Here is a 13,459-nt window from a genome sequence, read left to right as displayed (position 1 = left end):
ATAATGTGTCATGAAGCAGCTTCCTTCGAGGCTCTCGGCTCTTCAAAATGAAGCAGAGATGAGAAAGGACTTAGAAAGCAAGCAAAAGAGTTAGGAAAGAAATAACAAAAGATGTCAGGAAAGATTTTTTCCAAACAGCAGTCCTGCGTGTTCCCTTCGCGACTGTTCCAGAAACCTACCTAGAGCCTGACTCAGCCACTCAGCTTTTTTGAGGGCTTCCTTTCCACGCACACCATTGCAGCCCTTGCAAAGGCACAAGGTCATACAATGACTACCACTGTCATTCCCTAAGATGGATAGTGAGGTCTTGGCATTCACCTCATTATCCTTCAAGCTCTTTGACCTGTATTTCTCTGTGTGCATATACAATTTCACAATAAGAATGATTCACTTTGCAGGTTTAGGAAAAAAGTACAGATTATAGGTCTGACCCATGTGGCATCTCTTAAACCCCTACGTGTGACTCTGCAGGGCCCTGAGTACTGTCAAGTACTGCCATGGTGGCCCAGGTAATAAATCCAGGTACCACAGAGACCAAGCAGTACCAGATCTTCCAGATATTACATTGAATTCCAGTCTTGTTAGCCAAGAAACTCTAAGACTAGTTCCCAAGACTTATGAGCACCAGTTGTAAGGCTTCCCCCTTTCAAATAAAAAAGTTTATTCATTTCATTAAAACTGTAATTTTGAATACTTAAAAAATAGTAAGTGACATTCAGTTTCACAGACATCAGAAGATGAGTCTGCTAGTCAATTCAAATAAGTCATACTCCAAGTATCTTAGACGTCACTGGAGCCCATTTAGCTTATTTGGGGCAACCAATAGATTGGAGGGCTTTAATCAGTAATTTAAGGTGAAGTAACAAGGGTATTTTTTAAGATCTAGAATAGGTGTTATATAAAAAAATACAAATGTGTTTACTTTGAAAGCAGTTACGTCTTATATCCTCAGAAACTTTTAAAAAAAAACTTTAAAAAATACTTAAAAAAAACTGGTTGACAGAATTCAGGGAAGTGAGAACAAGGATGCATTGGCCCTTGTTACTGTTCTTGTTTTCACTGGGAAAAGCATACACAGAGAAGGGAGTTGGACTACTGTGATAGATGGAGAGAGGAGTTTTGACAGAGGAGTTTGAGTAGCACTAACACTATAAGAGATGGCAGGAAGGCAGATAGAAAAGAGGAAAACCTAGATGGTACTCTTGATTCTAGAACAATGAAAACCAGGGCATAATTATAAACAGATGCAGAACAGGCTTTGTATTAACTGGGGTTGGATTTGGAAGGGAAAGACAAAGGGGCCCCTGCTAGATTTGAGGGTGATTTGATGAAGTACAATCTACCTATTATTTTTGTCATTACTTGTGTTCTGATATAATACCATCTTCAAGAAGGACAATTGTTCTCGGTTAGAACTCTAGATTAGCAGATATTTTCTTGGAATACTCTCAAAATGTCATTCCAATAGATATATTGTTTTACTGAAACTTCATCTTCCAGTCTCATGAAGATAATTCTTTTGAAATCAATTTCATTTTCTCTGCCTAAATTTAATATGTTCTTTTTCTTAAATTTCCTGTTTTATTATGAAGTGCTTATGTGTGATTTTTCTTGTGTTTATCTTGTCTGGGTTTTATAGCACCTCTTGAAACTGTGGCTTGATATCATTTGAAGATTTTCAGAACATCTTAGTCATTATATCTTCAAATATTGCTTCTGTTCCATCTTCTCTCACTCTGCAAATTCAATATTTATATATTTTAAGATTCATTTCCCATAGGCCTATTATGTTCTTTTCTGTGTTTACTATTTTTTTTGTTCTCTATAGATCTGACTTAAGAGCATCTATTGATCTATATTCCGAATCATTAAATTCTCTTCTTCTTTGGAGTGGAGGAGTTTGAGGTTTCATCTGACAATGTTCAGGGATTGCTTCAAGCTCTATATCCACAGCCTGGTAGGACTCAGGAAACCATATGGGGAGAATCCAAGACAAAGAGCCAGTAGAGCATGGCCACTCCACTCCATGGCCATATGCTCTTCCTAGCCAAGGAGTGCCAGCATGGGACATAGAAAACACTATATTACAACCATGACAATGGGGAAACAATGCAGGGGTCAGTGAACAAAGATGGTAGCTCCAATAACTCAAAAAGTACCATCCACCTATTTAGCCTCTCAAATAAATACTTTAGAAAAGAAATATGGAGGATGTTCACAGAACTCAAACAAAGCACAAACAAGAATCAAGGGAATATGAGAATAGAAAAAAAGAAAACTTCAAACTGAAATAACAGGACTAAAAAAACTTGATAGGCAAAATAAAAACCTCACTGGAAAGCCTATCCAACAGAGTAAAAGTGGCTAAAGACAGAACCAGTGAGCTGGAAGATGAGATGTAAAACAATGCCATACAACAGAAGAGGTTAGAACAGTCTCAAAACAAATGATCAGACAGCAGGAAATGTTTGTAAATGAACTCAACAGAAATAACATAAAAATCACCAAGACACAGGAAAAAAATGTCCATGAAGTATAAACAATCAAGGACATCACTGCAACCCCCATGAAGTATAAACAATAAAGGACATCATTTCAGAGAAATTTCCAGAGTTAAAGAGTACACACAACCAAAAATCCTACATGCCCGAAGAGTACCAGCCAAAATAAATCCAAAGAAAAGCACCCCAAGATATATCCAAAGGTTGAACCAAAATAATCTAGCATATTTGAACATATCCATCACTGTTGAGGAAATTAGAATGATAATCAAAAGTCTTACCAAAAACAAAAGCTTAGGCCCATATGGTTTCACTATGAATTCTTACAAACCTTCCAAGAGAACCTAACCTACTACCTATACTTTTTAGGATCTTCCAGGAAATTGAAGAAACAGAAAAACTCCCAAATAGTTTTATAAAGCTAACATCACCCTAATACTAAAAGCAGATATGCCACAAAAAAGAGAACTTATAGAGCAATATCCCTGATGAGCACAGATGCAAATCCTCAACAAAAATCCTAACAAATAGGCTCCAATACATCATCGAGAAAGATATACACTATGACCAAGTAAGATTCATTCTGGAGATGCAAGGATGGTTCAATATACACAAGTCAATCAATGTACTAAACCAAATCAACAAAAGGAAAAATTAAAATCACATGATCATATCAATAGATGCAAAGAAAGCATTCAATAAGGTCCACCACCCATTCATTAATGACAAAAACTCTCAACAAGATGGGAATGGGAGGAACTTTTCTCAACATCCAAGGCCATTTACCACAAGCCCATGGCAAATATTACACTCAATGGAGAAAAACTGAAAGCCTTTCCCCTAAGATCTGGCATAAGGCATAGCTGCCCCCTCTCACCACTTCTATTCAACATAGTACAAGAGTACTTGCCATAGCAATTATACAATAAAAAGATATCAAGTGCATAGAGATAGGAAAGGAATAAGTCAAGTTCTCACTGTTTGCAGATGACATGATACTATACTTAGGAAACCTTAAAGAGAGGCCGGAGAGATAGCATGGAGGTAAAGGCGTTTGCCTTCCATGCAGAAGGTCGGTGGTTCAAATCCCAGTGTCCCATATGGTCCCCCGAGCCTGCCAGGAGCGATTTCTGAGCGTAGAGCTGGGAGTAACTCCTGAGCACTGCTGGGTGTGACCCAAAAACAAACAAACAAACAAACCTTTAAGACTCTACTAAAAAGTTCCTAGAAATAATAGATTCATATAGCAAAGTGGCAGCCTAAAAAATTGACAGTCAATGGCCTTATATACAAATAATGATAGAGAAGAAATAGACATTTCAAAAACAATCCCATTCACAATAGCACCACAATATTCAAATACCTTGAGTCAACTTAAGAAGTGAAGGACCTATACAAAGAAAACTATAAAACACTGCCTCAAGTAATAAAGGGCTGGAGTGATAGCACAGCAGTAGAATGTTTGCCTTGCACGTGGCTGACCCAGGATAGACCTGACAGAAGTACTGACAGAACTTAACAAGAAAAATATATCTAACCCATCAAAAAATGGGGAAAAGAAATTAACAGACATTTCTTCAACAAAGAAATACAGATGGCCAAGAAGCACATGAAAAAATTCTCCACATCACTAATAATCAGGGAAACGCAAATCAAAACAACAATGAGATATTTCATGCCACAGAGACTGGCACACATGGCAAAGAACAAAAACAACCAATACTGGCATGGATGTGGCGAGAAAGGAACTCTCATTCTCTCATTCACTACTGGTGGGAATATCATCTAGTCCATTCTTTCTGGAAAAACAATATGGAAATTTCTAAAAAAAAAAAAAAACCTAAAAAAATAAAAAACTTGAAATTGAATTCCCATATGATCAAGCAATATCACTACTAAGGATATACCTTAGGACCACAAAAACACAATACAATAATGCCCACTGCGCTTCTATGTTCATTGCTGCACTATTTACATTGGCCATAATCTAGAAACAACTCAGATGCTTGACAACAGATGAGTGGCTAAAGAAACTGTGATACATCTACACAATGGAATACTATGCAGCTGTTAGAAAAAAATGGAGTCACGAAATATGCCTACACATGATGAACATAGAGACTATTATGCTGAGTGAAATAAGTCAAAGGGAGAGAGATAAACACAGAATAGACTCACTCATCTATGGGACTTAAGAAAAATAAAAGATAGTATAGTAATAATACCCAGAGACAATAGAGATGAGGGCTAGAAGGACCATCCCATGATATGAAGCTTACACAGAGTGGTAAGTGCTATTAGAGAAATAACTACAATAACAACTACTATGACAATGATAGAGAAATACAATGCCTGTCTTGAAAACAGGCAGGGGATGGGAGACAAATGGGGGACACTGGTGAAGGGGGGTGTGCATTTTATGGCTGGAACTCAATTATGAACATCTTTGTAACCATGGTGCTTAAATAATTATAAAAAATTAAAAGTATATGGGGTACCAACATTGAATCTAAGTTGGTTGCATACAACCCAGCACTTTAACCATGACACTATCTCTCCAGCCCACAATTTCACTTCTTCTATATCTTATCTTCAGATGAACTCAATACTTCATGCTTAATCTTAAGTTTTCATTTCTAAAATTTTCATTTGACTTTATATAAGCTGATTTGTTTTTTCTGTTTTTTTATATATTTTATTTAAACACCTTGATTACATACATGATTGTGTTTGGGTTTCAGTCATGTAAAGAACACCACCATCACCAGTGCAACATTCCCATCACCAATGTCCCAAATATCCCTCCTCCCCACCCAATCCCCGCCTATACTCTAGACAGGCTTTCTATTTCCCTCATACATTCTCATTAGTAGGATAGTTCAAAATGTAGTTATTTCTCTAACTAAACTCATCCCTGTTTGTGGTGCGCTTCATGAGGTGAGCTGTAACTTCCAGCCCTTCTCTCTTTTGTGTCTGAAAATTATTATCGCAAGAATGTCTTTCATTTTTCTTAAAACCCATAGATGAGTGAGACCATTCTGCGTTTTCCACATCACTAATCATCAGGGAGATGCAAATCAAAACCACTATGAGGTACCACCTCACACCACAGAGATTGGCACACATCACAAAGAATGAGAACAAGCAGTGTTGGCGGGGATGTGGAGAGAAAGGAACTCTTTTTCCACTGCTGGTGGGTATGCCATCTAGTTCAACCTTTATGGAAAGCAATATGGAGATTCTTCCAAAAACTGGAAATTAAGCTCCCATACAATCCAGTTATACCACTCCTAAGAATATACCCTAGGAACACAAAAATACAATACAAAAATCCCTTTTTACACCTATATTCATTGCAGCACTATTTACCATAGCAAGACTCTGGAAACAGCCAAGATACCCTTCAACAGATGAATGGCTAAAGAAACTGTGGTACATATACACAATGGAATATTATGCAGCTGTCAGGAGAGATGAAGTCATGAAATTTACCTATACATGGATGTACATGGAATCTATTATGCTGAGTGAAATAAGTCAGAGAGAGAGAAAAAAACTGCTTTGTTTTCTCAATTCTGCACCCCACATATTTTCTCTTATTATTGTTTTATATAGCATATCTAATAACAAGTAGTATTTAAATAGCCTAGAGATATTTCTATAGTATTTTTCTTTTTCTTTGTCAGGTCTCTGGATATACCAGGTATACTTTATTAAATCACTGTTTATGAAAAACTTTTGAGGCTCACAGGGTTCTCAAACTTGTGGCCCATGGGTCGCAAATGGCCCTCCTTAAAACATTTTGTGGCCCTGCCCTAGAAGAATCTTTTTTTGTTTTGTTTTGTTTTAGTTGTTTGGGTTCAAGGCTTACTACTGACTTTGCACTCAAGGATCACCCTGACTTTGCCTCCTGCGACCCCAGGGAAATTGAGTTTGAGACCCCTGCCTACAAGATTCCTTCTTTCAGAAAAAGATTTTTTAACTTCTGGAAAATTGTTTGTTTTGGTTTGGTTTGGTTTTTGGCCACACCCATTTGATGCTCAGGGTTTACTCCTGGCTAAGCGCTCAGAAATTGCCCCTGGCTTGGGGGGACCATATGGGACGCCGGGGGATCGAACCGTGGTCCTTCCTTGGCTAGCGCTTGCAAGGCAGACACCTTACCTCTAGTGCCACCTCTCCAGCCCCAACTTCTGGAAAGTTGTAAAGATTAGATAATTTGCTCTAGTCAAGTATTGAGTTTACCCCAAACCATCTTTCATTTTTCGTTAGTCTATTTTAAGCTAGTCTTTACTGTTATTCTATTAGCTAGTTCATTATCCAAAAAAAGGGAAAACCCAAACATCTCATGGTTAACATCTATAAACACTGCTCCCTTGATATGTATTAACAGGAACGATTTATTAGAAGGGGGCAGCACACCCAGAAGCACTCAGAGTTTACTCCTGGCTCTGAGCTAAGAGATTACTCCTGGCAGGTTCAGAGGACCACATGTGGTACCAAGGACTGAACTCAGGTCAACACAGTAACTTTGGCAACTATCCCAAGATTAGTACAATTAGTGATCTTAGCTGTGACAGAAAATCAGAGGAGAAAAGATGAGGAGTATGCCCTCTGCAGTTCAAATATTTGGAAATAGAGTCAAACAAAGGGGACTGAGAAAGAGTGGTGTTAGGAACTAGAGGAAAAGCAAGTGAAGATGGTCTATAAACCAAACAGTGTAAGGTAATCAGAAAAAGTTCCAGGCAGACCACAGTCAACTGTGATACAGGTTGTCATCTGTAAACATCAGTTTTCATTTGGAATTATTTAGGACTCGTGATTTCAACTGTTCATTCATTTGAACAACAAATTTGAACAGAAAATCTTGTAGGAGATACCAACATGTTTCCTATTATCACACCTTCTGCAAACGTCCACTGAACACACAGTGTTCCAGGTATATCCTGCTCGTGCGAGGCAGTGCAACACTCATAAATATCATAACAAGATCCATGTAACCATAGCCATTACCACATAACCATAACACATAACCAGATGCAGTGAAAATGAAACACTGAACAATTCATGAATCATGCAAACATAGAATCACTCTCACTGTTCCTTCAAGATCCTCAAACTCCTGCATAAAATTTATGAGGGAAATATTAATCCATTAGTGCTTTATCTAAGAAAATCCCTGTTACATTTACAAACAAACAAAAACAAACAAACTCACAGGCTTGATGCTAGGATAATCAAGTGCAAATAGGAGGGGATTCTGCATAAAAGGCAGAAAAGGTTTTTCCTTTGGTCTCTCTTACCCTATTCTAGAGGGGCTCTAACCAGCTCCTTAACAGAGTGCTTCCTTGAGCTAAAATATATTCCTCTATCAAGCACAGGCTTTCTTCAGCTTACCATCCTCATAACACAGCACACATGAGGAACATGTCCACTACACCCAGAGCCTATTAGGCTTGTGGACTAGAAGCCAATAACTAGGGCAGAGTGAGTGAGGAGCTGGCAGCAAAGAACTGGTCCTGGCAGAGTGCAGAGGCTCAAGCAGTCAAAACCTGACACAGGCCTATTTGGGGGAGCTCCAACCCCTCCAACACATGCTTTGTTATTGCAGCAACATTTAACTTAAAAGAAGTGAAATCCAAAATAAAATTAAGAATTTTAAAACTGTGGTCACAGACATGAAATATCAAGTACAGGTTCCTGTGTGTGGACTTGTTGCAACACCCCCAGCCCTGAGCCTCTACTTGTCACTGCCTCCTACTCTGTGAGCCAGCACAGGCTAGAGAATGTCAATCTGCAGGCATTGCTGCATGGGGAGAAGTACAGACCCCGACTTAAAATTACAAGGTTCAGTTATGGCACAGTGCCTTTGCCATACCTAGAACAAGGAACCACGAGAATAAGGGAGTTTCCCAACATGAGGCAGACTGATCCTGATCCTTCTCCATGACCCCAATATGATCTGATGCTGGTCTGGCCCTCTATGCTGAGACCAAGTATCAAAACAGACTCTCTACTTTTCCTTTCTAGGAACGCAGACATCCAGGTTAAGGCTGACTAAGAGCAGGATGTAGGGAACAGATCAACCAATCTCCAACACTTTTCTCTCTTCACCCAGTCCTAAGCTCTGCTACTCTTATATGTGTGTGTCTATAAATCTTTACAGTAAGCCAAATGTCCAGTACCCAGGTATGGGCGCTGACCTGCACCCAATGAAAGATCCACTAATATCCTCAGAAAACACACCAGCGGGCCAAGAATTCTGCTCCACCTGGCACTGGCCACATGCAAACCCAGAGCGGAAACTGCACCTCCAGGGAAGTCCAACTGGCTGTGATTGGGAACTTCTAGGAAGAATTTTCAAGAATTGGAGAGGGTGAGCTGTTTGCTTACCAGGAAAACCCAAACACCCAACTCATGCAGGAACACCTCCAGAAAATGACCCTTCAGAAAGAAGAAAACAATTAAAACAGCTTGAAAAACAAGAGGCTGGGCATCAGACTTGAACCAGCCTAGTGGTCCACCTGTAAAACAACAGTGGCCAGCAGGGATCTGAGGGCACACTGGCTGCTCACTGCTGGCCCTGGTCTGGTCAGACAGCTGTAGTTTAGAGATCAGAAGAAAACCTTAACCACTTCTTCCCTGGAACTGCCTCTGGAGGTGGCCTCCATCTCTTGCTAGAAGGCACCAGGGCCACACTTAGACCCCTTATGAATCCCAAGATAATCAAAGAGAACCAGGCAACAGTTCAACCCCAAATCAAGATGCAGCAGAACTGGAGTAAGCCCAGAGGCACTGCCAACAGGATGCATCAAAGATTGAAAGGCCAGGGGGCCAGAGCAATAGTGCAGCAGTAGGGCATTTGCCTTGCACGTGGCTGATCCATGACGGACCTCTGGTTCGATCCCTAGCATCCCATATGGTCCCGCAAGCCAGGAGCAATTTCTGAGTGCATAGCCAGGAGTAACCCCTGAGCATCTCTGGGTGTGGCCCAAAATCAAAAACAAAACTGAACTAAAAAAAGACCCAAGGGCCAGATCTTTTTCTTTTTTTTCTTCTTTCTTTCTTTCTTTCTTTCTTTCTTTCTTTCTTTCTTTCTTTCTTTCTTTCTTTCTTTCTTTCTTTCTTTCTTTCTTCTTTCTTTCTTTCTTTCTTTCTTCTTTCTTTCTTTCTTTCTTTTCTTTCTTTTCTTCTTTCTTTCTTCTTTCTTCTTTCTTTCTTCTTTCTTCTTTCTTTCTTTTTCTTTCTTTTCTTCTTTTCTTTCTTTCTTTCTCTTTCTTTCTTTCTTTCTTTCTTTCTTTCTTTCTTTTTCTTTCTTTCTTTCTTCTTCTTTTTCTTCTTTCTTTCTTTTTCTTTCTTTCTTTCTTTTTTAATTTAAATACTGGAGAGATTGCATAGCAGTGGGGCATTTCCTTGCACACAACTAACCCTGGACGAACGGAGGTTTGAATCCCAGCATCCCATATGGTCCCTTGTGCCTGCCAGGAGCAATTTCTAAGTGCAGAGTCAGGAGTAACCCCTGACTGCCACTGGGCGTGACCCCCCCCAAAAAATAAATCAATCAAATAAAGAATATGTAATAAATTATAAAAAATAAAAATAAACACCATGGTTACAGGTTGTTTATAATACAGTTGGTTTTTTTCCCCACAGATAAACTTATTCATGATTGAGTTACAGTCATATATATACAACAAACTTCACCAGTGCACATTTCCTACACCAATTTTTCCATTTTCCCTCTCACCCTCCCCAATGCTTTCTCCCCTTCCTGTCTTCGGAACATACATTTTTCTTCCACCTCTCTATCTTTCTCTCTCTTCCTTTTTCTTTCCTTTTAGACACTTTGAATTGCAGTACAGTGCACATTTCCTAACACCAATATCACCTGTTTTTCTCTCACCTACCCTCCTCAGCCTGTCTCTGGGGCAAACATTTTCTTTCAATCTATCAATCAATCAATCTATCATCTATCTATCTATCTATCTATCTATCATCTATTTATCTATCTATCTACTTGTCTATCATCTTTCTATCTAATCTAATCTATCTATCTTCCTAGCTGTCATCTATCTATCTATCTATCTATCTATCTATCTCTTTTTGACTTTGTGGTTTATATTATTGTTAATGAAGGGGCACCATGCAAGTCACTTTATCCCCTTTCAGCAACTATGTCCATCCATGTATCAGCAAATTTATTTATTTATTTATTTATTTATTGGTTTTTGGGTCACACCCAGCAGTGCTCAGGGTTACTTCTGGCTCTATGCTCAGAAATCACCCCAGCAGGCTCGGGGGACCCTATGGGATGCTGGGATTTGAACCACCATCCTTTTGCATGCAAGACAAACGCCTTACCGCTGTGCTATCTCTCTGGCCCCATATCAGCAAATTTTATGACTTCATTTTTTATTTTTTATTTATTTTTTTTTGTGGTTTTTGGGTCACACCCGGCAGTGCTCAGGGGTTTTTCCTGGCTCCGCGCTCAGAAATTGCTCCTGGCATGCACAGGGGACCATATGGGACGCCGGGATTCGAACCGATGACCTTCTGCATGAAAGGTAAATGCCTTACCTCCATGCTATCTCTCCGGCCCCAATGACTTCATTTTTTCTAATGGCTACATAGTATTCCACTGTGCAGATATGCCACAATTTCTTTGGCCACTCATCTGTTGTTGGGCATCTGGGTTATTTCCAGATTCTGACGAATGTAAATAGCACTGCAATGAACATAAACATGGGAGGGCATTTTTGTATTGTGTTTTTGTGTTCCTAGAGTATATCCCTAGGAGTGGTATCACTAGATCATATGGAAGCTCAATTTCCAGTTTTTTTTAGGAATATCCATATACTATATATCCATATATCCATATATAGCCTTTCCAGAAAGGCTGTACTAGACAGCGTTCCCTCCAGCTTAACTGAAAGAGTCTCAAGGACCATTCTTTATGCCCAACATCATAGTTGGAACAACAAGAAGACAAAACACATGCTGGTGGTGGCTTCTGGAAGTTGCTGGTCAACAATATCAATGAGCTTGAGGAGCTACTGACATACAAGAAATCTTTTTTATATTTTTGGTTTTGGGGTCGCACCCAGCAGCACTCAGGGGTTCCCCCTGGCTCTACACTCAGAAATTGCTCCTGGCAGGCTCAGGGGACCATAGGGAATGCCGGGACTCGAACCAACGTCCTTCTGCATGCAAGGCAAACACCCAATCTCTATGCTATCTCTCCGGCCCCAAGAAATCTTACTGTGCTGAGATTGCTCATAACATTTCTCCAAGAACTGCAAAGTAATTGTGGAAAGAACAGCCCAGTCAGCCCTCAGAGTCACCAATCCCAATGCCAGATTGCACAGTGAAGAAAATGAATAGTCATTGGACACATTATATTGTGCTAATAAAGCTATTAAATTTCAAAGGAGGGGAGGAGGAGGGAAAGGAAGAGAGGAGAAGGAAAGGAAGAGAGGGAGGGCAGAAGAGGGGAGGGGAAGGGAGAGGAGGGGAGGGCAGGTGTGGGAAGGGAGGAGAGTTAGGAGAGGGGAGGGGAGGGAGAGGAGGAGAAGGGGTAGGAGGGGAGAGGAAGAGAGGGGAAAGAAGGGAGGGGAGAGAGGGGAGGAACAAGGAAGGAAGGGGGAAGGAAGGGAAGGGAGGGAGGGGGAGGAGAAAGGAAAGGAAAGGAGGGAAGGGAAGGGAGAGGAGGAAAAAACTCTTCACTAAACCTCTCTCCACCTGTATAGTTCCCTGAGGTTGGTGCTGCCTTTAAGATCTCCAGCATTCCAGGCACCCAAGCCAGCATCCCCTGCTCCACTGGGTCTTCCTTTCCAACACCAGAGCATATGGAAATCCCCATCAGAAGATGCCTGCAGCCCTGGTTACAGGAGCCCTGTTGAGTTGCGACCTCTTCCCCCACCTGGCATGACGAAGCACAGCTGGTGAAAGCTGTAATGAAAGGCTGCTCTCCCGACTCCTGGCCACAGCTTTTTAAATCCAATTTAAAAATCCACAGGCATCTGTGTATTTCTAAATTATAACTTGTCCATTTTTAATCATGAGGGGAGGGCAAGCAGGCCTGTCCTTGCTTCTGAACAGACTGCCACGCAGCTTCACTCCTAGAGCCACCAGGTGCACCAAACAGGGACCCAAAACAGAGCAGCTTCCATTTATGACATGGCTCTCAGAGTGTTTCCTAAAGCATGATAAACATAGAGATGAGAGGCTAAATGTGGGGCAGAAAAAGTCATCACCTCTTTTGAGACTGTTCTGCTTAGAGAACAGCATAGAATGGGGCTATTATAGCCAGAAGACTGGGGTGCTTGAGGATCTCCTTCATTGGGCAGGATGTGCATTTTCTGCCACAGAAGATAAAAATCATCAGTACACAACTTTAAGTATGGCCCTGGAGAGTCTAGCACATATGACCTTTGATATAAAATAACTTTACATACAGAATTTTGAGGGGCCGAAGAGAAAAGCCAGTAAGTAGTCTGTGCATGCGAGAGACCCAGTTTCGATCCCACAAGTTCCCTCAAGCACTGACAAGAGGGAACCCCTAGCACAGAGCCAAGAGTAGGCTCTGGGTATTGGTGGTTGTATCCCTCTAAAATATAAATGAATGATAAATAAGTAAAACGGAGGATAAAGTGTGAGAATCAATAACAAATTTAAGCATAGAAATTTTAAAATGACTGAACATCTCTTGTGACAGTCTGAATTTTGGAGTGCCACCTTCATGATTCAGAGGTTACCAATCACTCTTTGGAGATACATGAATATATATATATATTTTTTTTTACTAAAAAAGCATAGTACACCCTGATTTACTGTCACTATGTACCTTAAATGCAACTATGAAAGACTTGTAATTCACATTGATCTCAAAAAATTTCTATTAAAAAAGCATATTTTAGGGGGCTGAAGAGATAGCATGGAGGTAGGGCATTTGCCTTGCATGC

General features: G+C 40.2%; 2 protein-coding genes across 4 annotated transcripts in view; one reads left to right on the top strand and one right to left on the bottom strand.

The window, feature by feature from the left end:
- The window catches only part of RPRD1A (regulation of nuclear pre-mRNA domain containing 1A), a 1,137,547-nt gene that overhangs the window by 845,271 nt on the left and 278,817 nt on the right, over nucleotides 1-13,459 (top strand). The window lies entirely within an intron of this gene.
- Nucleotides 1-13,459, bottom strand: part of FHOD3 (formin homology 2 domain containing 3) — a 514,974-nt gene that overhangs the window by 454,844 nt on the left and 46,671 nt on the right. The gene's annotated exons all lie outside the window — the stretch shown is intronic.

Source organism: Suncus etruscus, chromosome 3 (genome assembly GCF_024139225.1).
Source record: "Suncus etruscus isolate mSunEtr1 chromosome 3, mSunEtr1.pri.cur, whole genome shotgun sequence".
Taxonomy (NCBI): Eukaryota; Metazoa; Chordata; class Mammalia; order Eulipotyphla; family Soricidae; genus Suncus; species Suncus etruscus.
This window is presented reverse-complemented; position numbering and strand designations above follow the sequence as displayed.